Raw genomic sequence first — 8,319 nt, 5'->3', positions numbered from 1 at the left:
CCCATCCCCGGCACAGCTGCCCAGAGATGCCCCCCCCTTCTGGCACAGCTGCCCAGAGGTGCCCCCCCCTCCCATCCCCGGCACAGCTGCCCAGAGGTGCCCCCCCCCCCCATCCCCGGCACAGCTGCCCAGGAGTGCCCCCGCCTTCTGGCACAGCTGCCCAGAGATGCCCCTGCCTTCTGGCACAGCTGCCCAGAGGTGCTCTCCCCTCCTATCCCTGGCACAGCTGCCCAGGTGTGTCCCATGGCCTCCTCCCTCCCTCCTTGTCCTGAGCCTGCGGGGCTGGGGAAGGGGTGCCAGGGGTCCTCCCCTCCCTGCTGCTCCCAGTGCCCTGCCGAGGGGTGCTGGTGGGACTGGTGCTGCGTGGGTGCTGGGCTGGCCCCAGGGAAGGGGGGGCAGCAGGGGTCAGTGCCTGCGAGCATGTCTCCTCTCGGGAAGGGGGCCGTGTTGCTGCCTCTGCCTGCAGCACCTCGGGGCCTGTGCAGGGCTGGGTGCGGCGCCCCGCCACGATGGCTTCTCCGTGGCTCTTCGGCGGATCGCCGCCAAACTGTGGGGCTGCGACATGGAAGTGTCAACTACGGGGGGTGGGAGAGGCCGTCCCACCTCCTCAGTTCTGCCGTACTTTGCTGGTTCGTGCTTGCCTCGTTGCCCCTGCCTACGTGTACTCCTCTCTTTGCTTTTGGTCCGATCCGAATGGAAATCGCTGTGCGCTAGAAATAGAAAAGGGCATGCAGAATTATAGCTGGCGCTTGATGCCGGCAGGGACAGAAAGTGCTCTGTAGCGGTTGTGTTTTATCCATCCTTTTGATGGGAAAGGCCTAGTCTGATGTGGGCATCTGTGGGCCTGGCTCCTGCCCGCCGTAATCAGGAGCGACGCCGCTGACTTCAGAGAAGTTCCTCGCTCAGAATTGATGTCTGAGACTCTGATCTTTTGTATTTGTACCGCAGCCCTCCAGGTGCCGTCTCTGCTTCACCGCCCCGTGTCCAACCGGTGAGGAGAGGCTCTCGGACGCTGGGGACTGCAGTCGGGTCAGCTGGTTCGTAACGCGGAGGTCATGACCGCATGGATTTGTTGTGGGGACAAGAACTCGCAGATGTTTTCCTTGAAAACCACAGTTATGTTGCTGCAGCCAAAATACTGAGAACCCCTATCAGCTGCTATGAGTAGTAAGTTGTATGTTCTCCTTTCCTGCCTCTAGGCGCTGCCTGACGAGAGAGCCTATCTCCGCAGGAGCAGCTCAGCCTCAGCTTGCCCACGCCCGGGGGCACGGATAGATCCGACTGAAGCTGCAAGGCTGTTCTGTGGCCAGGTCCTAGCTAGAGGATGTTTGAATGATGCAGTCATCTTCCTCCATACTCCCAGCCCCAGTAATGGCACGTGTTCAGCTGCAGCTGGATAGCCATGTTTGTTTGCCTCAGTACATTTTGTGACTGGTGTTGTAACTCCGTCATGTTTCCTTCCCTGCCCTGTGCTTTGGAAACCGGTGGACGCGGTTTCCTCTATGCTTACTTCAGAGGCTCGTGGGGTGGTGGATGCATAAGGACGTTCCCCTTCCTTGAACTGTTCTCATTCTTGTGACACCCAGGCCTGTAACTTAAAATCTGTGAAAGTGTTTGCTTTCTCGATGCTACAAGATCTGTGCCACTTCTCCTGGGCTCCGATGTCCAGCCAACGGTAAGCTTTGAACCAGCTGCTTCAGATACCTCTCTCTGCTGGAAAATTGTTAAGAAATATATGGGTTACTGCGACCTGGTGTTGGCTACCAAAATACAACTTACAAAGTAGTTTATTGATCCCATTCAGACCTGATGGGCAAAATAGCAGTCTGGAGCAGAGTTTTACAGCTAAATTATAAACACTTGGAAACTAGAGTTATGCAAAGGGTTTGTAAGGCAAACAGACTGAATGAGGGGCAGCATTCTGATGTGTGCCCGGTCCAGAGAGCAAATGTTGACTGATATAACAAACACTCCAGATTTTTGTTGGCTAGGATGATAGGAACTGAGACTTGCTCAGTCTACATAGTATTTGTGAGGCCCAGAAACGATGGGTAGTCTTGGGCCTTTTAGCAAAGGCAATGAATAAACACAGCTTGCTACGTCTTCTGAATATTTGGCGTGGAGTTTACTGAACTCCTTGAAATGCTTATGATGATTGAATTAACAGTTCAGAATAATTAGAGAAGAGGAGGCTGGTGCTGTGAATCTTGTATGGGCTGGACTTTGTCTGGCAGGGGAAAAGCCTGAACACACTTGAAATAATGTGTGTTTAATTATATCTTGCTATTAATGAGCAGATCTTGTGTACGTCCCCACACTAGCTGTATGCTGTTGCTAACCCTCTGTGCATTTACTGAATCTGGGTAAATTACACTAATGGGAGCCTTTTGTCTGTGCTGTGGACTTTACTAGTGTAACCACTGAAATGTGGTTACAAATTCTGCTAATCGAGACAGGATTTAGCACCTTGCCAAGTGGAGGAGAAGCAGTTTATTGAATGTTGGTAAAAAAAGTGATGTTCTGTCTTAGTGATAGGTAAATATGCACAATCCTAATGTTGGAATTGTGCTCAGTTTCCCCCCAAGAGCACTGACCGTCTGGTTTAGTTTTGCTGTGTTTGTTCTGTTCGCTGTACCATTTTAGTCTAGATAGTAAAAAAAAAACAAACAACCAAACAACAAAAAACCTGAAATGTGCTTGACTACATTTATCTTCCTTGAGCAGAGTGATTTATAGGAAAGGGGGCTGGGCTGGCAGGCTTGGGTGGCTACCAGTGAACACAGTTGTCTGTCAGAGGGGGAAGATGCAAGTCATGATTTTCCTATTTATTTAATGAAGTTCTGCATCCTGTTACAATGCAAAAAAAAAAAAAAAAAAAAGCTCCCAAAATAGGAAAGCACCAGGAACGGAAGTAAAGGGATCGTGGCAAGGGCTCTTAACTCCTTCGTCAGCCTTTGATCTGCATCCTCAGCTCTGGAAGAGGCAGATTTTCTAGATGTTTTGGGTGGGTGGGAAGCTAAACAACGGGAGGTTGCAGGATCCATTGTAATGTGATCACTGGAGACGCTGGCCCCTCTGATAAGCACCCCTGTGTATGTAAAGTTAGTAGCCACTGGCTCAGCTAGTTACTCTTACATCTGTGACTTGTGTTACCCGTGACAGCCAGCTAACCGTACTGCTGTTATGAGAGAAGGCAGAAAGAGTTTGGCTTGTTTAGTCGGGGGGGGGGGAAAAAAAGGCTAAGAAGAGAGACAATTGTTCTCTATGAATACAGAGTGGGGAGGTAACTGGAAGGGTATAAACAGGCTATGAATAAATTTAGGCTAGAAATGAGATGGTGCTTGATCATCCAAGCAGAGAGGTTCTGGAACCACCTTTCCAGGAGCCGTGGGGGCAGATGAAGCCTGAATTGCTTCCAGTCTGGAGCAGGACAGATTTATGAGTGAGACTCCATGACGTGGCTGTCCAGGAGAGCAGAGGTCCAACTCTGATGGGCCCATCCTTGGAGGAGAGCCAGCCTCTGGTTCAAATCTGGGACAGGTCACTAGTGTCTGAATGGTGTGGCCATCTGATGGCTGTGAAAGAGCCTGTACCAGTAACTCTGGCACTTGGCCTGCTTCCCAGCTGGCACAGGTCCAACTTGCAAACCCAACCACCTTAATTGGCGCTGATGGGCACCTTTGTTGGCAGCTCTGCTTTGAGACCAAGGGGTAATGAGCCATGAGGTTGCTCACCTAGAGGTGGTTCCTTCAGCTTATGGCTTGGGCATGTGGGTTAGTTTATAGTTTAGGCTTATGACTATGGGGAAGGCGGACTGCTGCTGTCTGTTCAGTGCCTGTCTTCTTTGCATGCATGCAGCCCTGCAGTCTGCAGCCCCTCCAGCCCGGCACCTTTCATTAGTTCACACTAACATTTCAAACCAGAATTGCTAGACTAATCGATTTGTCTGTGTTAGTGGGCACCTAGGTCTCCCGTACGTCCTTGTACAGAAATCCCATGTGTATGCTTGGTAGTGACAGGCTTAACGGGGGAAGATGTCTGTTCCACCTGTGCTGGCTGTTGCTATGTGTGTTGGAAAATCGAATTGTACTGTATGCTGGAAAGCAGGCCCATGCCCTTGGGGGCAGGCAGAGGAAAGCTGCATGAGCAGTGCAGCCTTGTCAACAAACATCTTACAGTTATCCAAAGGGGTGGGAGCATTTGCAGTGCTAATACTGAACACTGTGAATGATTTCCTAGCTAGAGAGAGGGCCACCCATGCCTCCCAGGGTGCCAAAACAGCTGGCAGGTGAAGGCATCCTGTTGTAGAGACTCATTGCCATACAGTTGCGAGTGGCTTATTCTCTTTCCTGTGTTCCAGCATGATGATTATTTAATTGTATCCCAGTAGCACTTGAAGGTCTTGCCCAGTGTTGGGAGCTGACGTGCAGGGCACAGCGTGCACACAGGATAGAAAAACGTGCCCTGCTGTGCAAGGGCTTGCATCCGGCAAGACGAGATGAACACTGATGTCAACCAAGAACAAAACGGCTACTTGCTAAGCAGCAGCATCATTCCAAAGCATCTGTTAACAAGGCAAGGCTGTGACCCAAAGTATCAAAACACATGCACTGCGACTTTACCTCCCTTCCCATTCTTCTCGGGCTCTCTGCTTCAGTCCAGTCTGTCTGCTGTCTCAGCTGGCATGACCTGGAGAGGTTTTGCTGAGTGATACCTGCTGCCTTGTCCCTTGGAGCGGACTGTGTTGTGTCTGCAGTTCCTGCTGGCTTGCAAAACAGGAGAGCGAGTCCAAGACTTATACATTGGTATTGGAGTGCAAAGCAGTGCAGTTCGTTTATCAGCCAGCGCTGATCTGTGGCATGCTCATGTTTCACTTGTGCAAAAATACATTTGGGGAAAAAAACCTTAAATTCTGCATTGTAGGTCTTTTTTGAGGAAATTAAATGAATACTTTGATTCCCAGCCATAATCTTCCACTCTTTTCTGCTAGCAAGTCTTACTGGTTAGATCCAGGGCCCAGGGGAAAGGATTCCAGAGTCCTCATCCCAGCCCTGATGGTGCCAGCTCAGGTGAGCCGGGGTAGGGTGGTGTGTTTGTTCTTCAGAGGTGCTGAGGACCTACTACTGATGTCAGTGAGAGAGGTGGGTGCTTCAGCACCTCTGAAAATCCAGACCCTCTGCTTCTTTCTCTCTGTTTCCCTTCTCTAAAATAGGGACAGTTCCTGGTCTTCCTCAAAGAGTTTTGAAGGGCTTGGAGAACTTTTCATGGATCAACTGCAGAAGGGTTAATTGTGTTTCTTGCCCAAGTGTGCATAGAGCAGGAAAGTATCCAGGTTGTAGCTGTCTTGGTCTAGAGGCAAAAGTAATCGGGACTCATGGTAAAGGTGGTATCTTTTATTAGACCAACTTGATTTTTGCAACAAAAAATAAATAAATAATTTTAAGAACCTTTTTTGCAAAAATTGAGTTGGTCTAATAAAAGATATCACCTCTACCACAAGTCCTGATTGCATAGAGCAGGAACACGCTTCTCTGGTCAGATTTGCATCTGAATGTTTTTCCAGCATTGGAAACGAGTTTGGCCCATCGCACATGGTTGGAGATGTGAGTCCCATGCCTCGATCCTGAGGTTTGCTATCTGAGCTGTGGATTTTGGCTGAGGGTTGGGTCTGTTAGTGTAGAATGGGATTCCCTTTGGGGGTGGGTATCCCAGCTCTTTTGCAGCAGGGTCCCTCAGCAGTGTGAGGATTAGCTGCTTTCCCACAGCAGGGAACCTGCTCCAATGCACCTCAGTCCCTTGTTGCTATCTGTTGGTGGGCACTGGAGCGTTAATCAACACTTCCAGGTGGAGCAGAGAGATGCGGGCTCGTCTCCAAGGCACACGTGCCCGGAGTCATAATACTGAGCCTTGCTGTGGAGTTTTCCCCTCTCTGCTATTTCTGTTCTGTTTATAGCCTGCTGAGGGGTTTGGCTCAGTTCCTCTTTCCTGAAATCACATGTCTGGCTCCTCTGAGGGGAAAGCCAAGTTGCACAGCAGACCCAGAGCCAGCAGTAACTCTTTGCAGCTCACGATCAACGTGGCTGGGCTCTTCCTGCCCTTGGAGGCCCTCCCCTGCGCAGAGCAAATTTGCTGGAGGTGATTTCGGATGCTGCCCAAGTGACCCCTGTCTCGCAGCTGCCGAGTGGGGAGCTGAACACGCCCGAGCTCCCTCCAGCATCGTCTTCAAGCCGTTATATTTTTAATCAGGTTGGCTGCTGGTAATCGGGACTCGGGTTCGGCCCACGCGCCTTGCCTCTTCATTCCTTCCCTACACAACGTGGAATTGTTGCCGCTCGGAGAGGCGGTGTATGTGACCTGGCTGGCGAACAGGCACTGCATTCGGGGAGGAAAGGGACCTGGTGCGGGGTTTGAAAAGGCCCTTTCAGAGCCGTGTAATGTTCGCAAGTGGTTTTGTTTTCATAACTTGCTGTTTGTCTGGCTTGTTTTGCAGTCCTTGACTAGAGCAGGAAGTTAGTAGAAAGGCCTGTGTTGTGTTGTGTTGTGTTGTGTTGTGTTGTGTTGTGTTGTGTTGTGGGGGGGGTTGCTTTTATTGATGCTTTTCCCATGTCTATAGCCAAAATGCTGTATAAGCCAGTCAGGAGGGAGGGTGGGTGGAGGGAGAAGGTAGCAGTAGCACCTTTTTAATCCTCCCTCCTGAAGCAGCGTCTTGTCAGAGACGCTTAAACGATTCTCCCGTCTAACCCCACATTGCATTCACGTGGCTCTTCCCATCCAGCCAGTGATCTTCAAGTGCTGACCGAAATCCCAGAAGGGCCCTGCCAGGTATGCGAGCATTATTCTATTGATTTTATAGATGAGTAACCTGAGGCCTAGAGAGAGAGGTTGATGATTTCAGAAGGGCCTGTTTATTCCAGGGGTATCGGATTTTGCAAGCTCAGAGGCTGGTTGTCATTAGTGCCAAGTGCCGGCTGCTCCAGCAGAAAGTCAGCAGCAGCTGTGGGGAAACTGGCTCGGCGTTTCTCTTGCTGGGCTTGCAAATTCAGTGGCCGCTTTGGAGCATCTGGCTGTAAACGATTAGCCCCGAGCTGCCGTCCCAAGCTTGTGATGGAGCTGGGGACAGGCAGAGGCCTCCTGCCTTGTAGCCTGCTGCTTGAACTGCAAGCCTGCCCTTTCCTTCTCCGTTGGCTGTTTGCGGTGCTGAGGTCAAAGAGGTGTGCGCAGCAGATGCATTGTGCAGGAACGAACTGTGTAAAATGCTTTGTCCTAGAGATGCTCAAAAAACCTTTTGAGGGAGGTATTTGCCTTTTGTTCTTTATCTGACCTGAATGTACCCTGCCTTGTGGTTGGGCCTCAACTCACTTCACTGCAGTGATGTGAATCACGAACGATACCTGCCGGGGTTTGGGTTTAAAAATGATACTTCCAAAATTAGTAATGTCAGCAAAGCAGTTGCAGCTCAGCAGGATCGTTCTGTCCCCTCACTGTTTTGAACTGAACTTCATGAATGTCGTTGTCTGATGATCCTGAGTGCTTCGCGTAGCAGGGAGAAGGGCTGAGTAGGCTAGATGTACTTCAAGAAAGCATAGAGAAGGCATATTTCATAGACTTCATAGACATCAGGGCTGGAAGGGACCTGGGAAGATCATCGAGTCCAGCCCCCCGCCCAAAGGGCAGGAAGTCAGCTGGGGTCATAGGATCCCAGCAAGATAAGCATCCAGTTTCATCTTGAAGGTGTTCAATGAAGGCGCTTGAACCACCTCCGGTGGCAGGCTGTTCCAGACCTTGGGGGCTCGGACAGTAAAGAAGTTCTTCCTTATGTCCAGCCTGAAACGATCTTGAAGTAGTTTGTGACCATTCGACCTCGTCATCCCTTGGGGCACTCTGGTGAACAAACGCTCCCCCAGATGCTGGTGGTCACCCCTGATAAACTTGTAGGTGGCCATCAGATCACCCCTGAGCCTGCGCTTTTTCAGGCTAAAGAGCCCCAGGGCTCTCAGCCTCTCATCGTAGGGTCTGCTTCCCTGACCTCTGATCATGCGCGTGGCTCTTTTCTGGACTCTCTCAAGCTTCTCCACATCCTTTTTGAATTGTGGAGCCCAAAACTGGACACAGTACTCCAGCTGCGGCCTCACTAAGGCCGAGTACAGGGGGAGAATGACGTCCCGGGATTTGCTTGAGAAGCATCTATGGATGCAAGCCAGCGTTTTGGTTGCTTTACTAGCCGCCGCATCGCACTGCAGGCTCATGTTCATCTTGTGGTCAATGACGACCCCCAAGTCTCTTTCTTCCATAGTGCTAGCCAACATAGCACTGCCGAGC

General features: G+C 50.7%; 1 protein-coding gene across 4 annotated transcripts in view; it reads left to right on the top strand.

Annotated features, from left to right (window-relative positions):
• Positions 1-948: 948 nt before the first annotated feature.
• Positions 949-8,319, top strand: part of CHST12 (carbohydrate sulfotransferase 12) — a 22,382-nt gene continuing 15,011 nt past the window's right edge. Inside the window, exons 1-2 of one of the 4 annotated variants that reach the window (XM_006034439.3) lie at positions 949-1,167; positions 1,587-1,675. The gene's annotated coding sequence lies outside the window, so the exon portion shown is untranslated. Of the gene's footprint in view, positions 1,168-1,586; positions 1,676-6,054; positions 6,247-8,319 lie in introns of those variants that run through there. The other 3 variants (XM_025216437.1, XM_025216438.1, XM_025216439.1) reach the window with 3 other exon arrangements.

Source organism: Alligator sinensis, unplaced genomic scaffold (genome assembly GCF_000455745.1).
Source record: "Alligator sinensis unplaced genomic scaffold, ASM45574v1 scaffold500_1, whole genome shotgun sequence".
NCBI classification, from domain to species: domain Eukaryota; kingdom Metazoa; phylum Chordata; order Crocodylia; family Alligatoridae; genus Alligator; species Alligator sinensis.
Note: the sequence above shows the minus strand (reverse complement) of the source record. Positions and strands in the feature narration are given on the sequence as shown.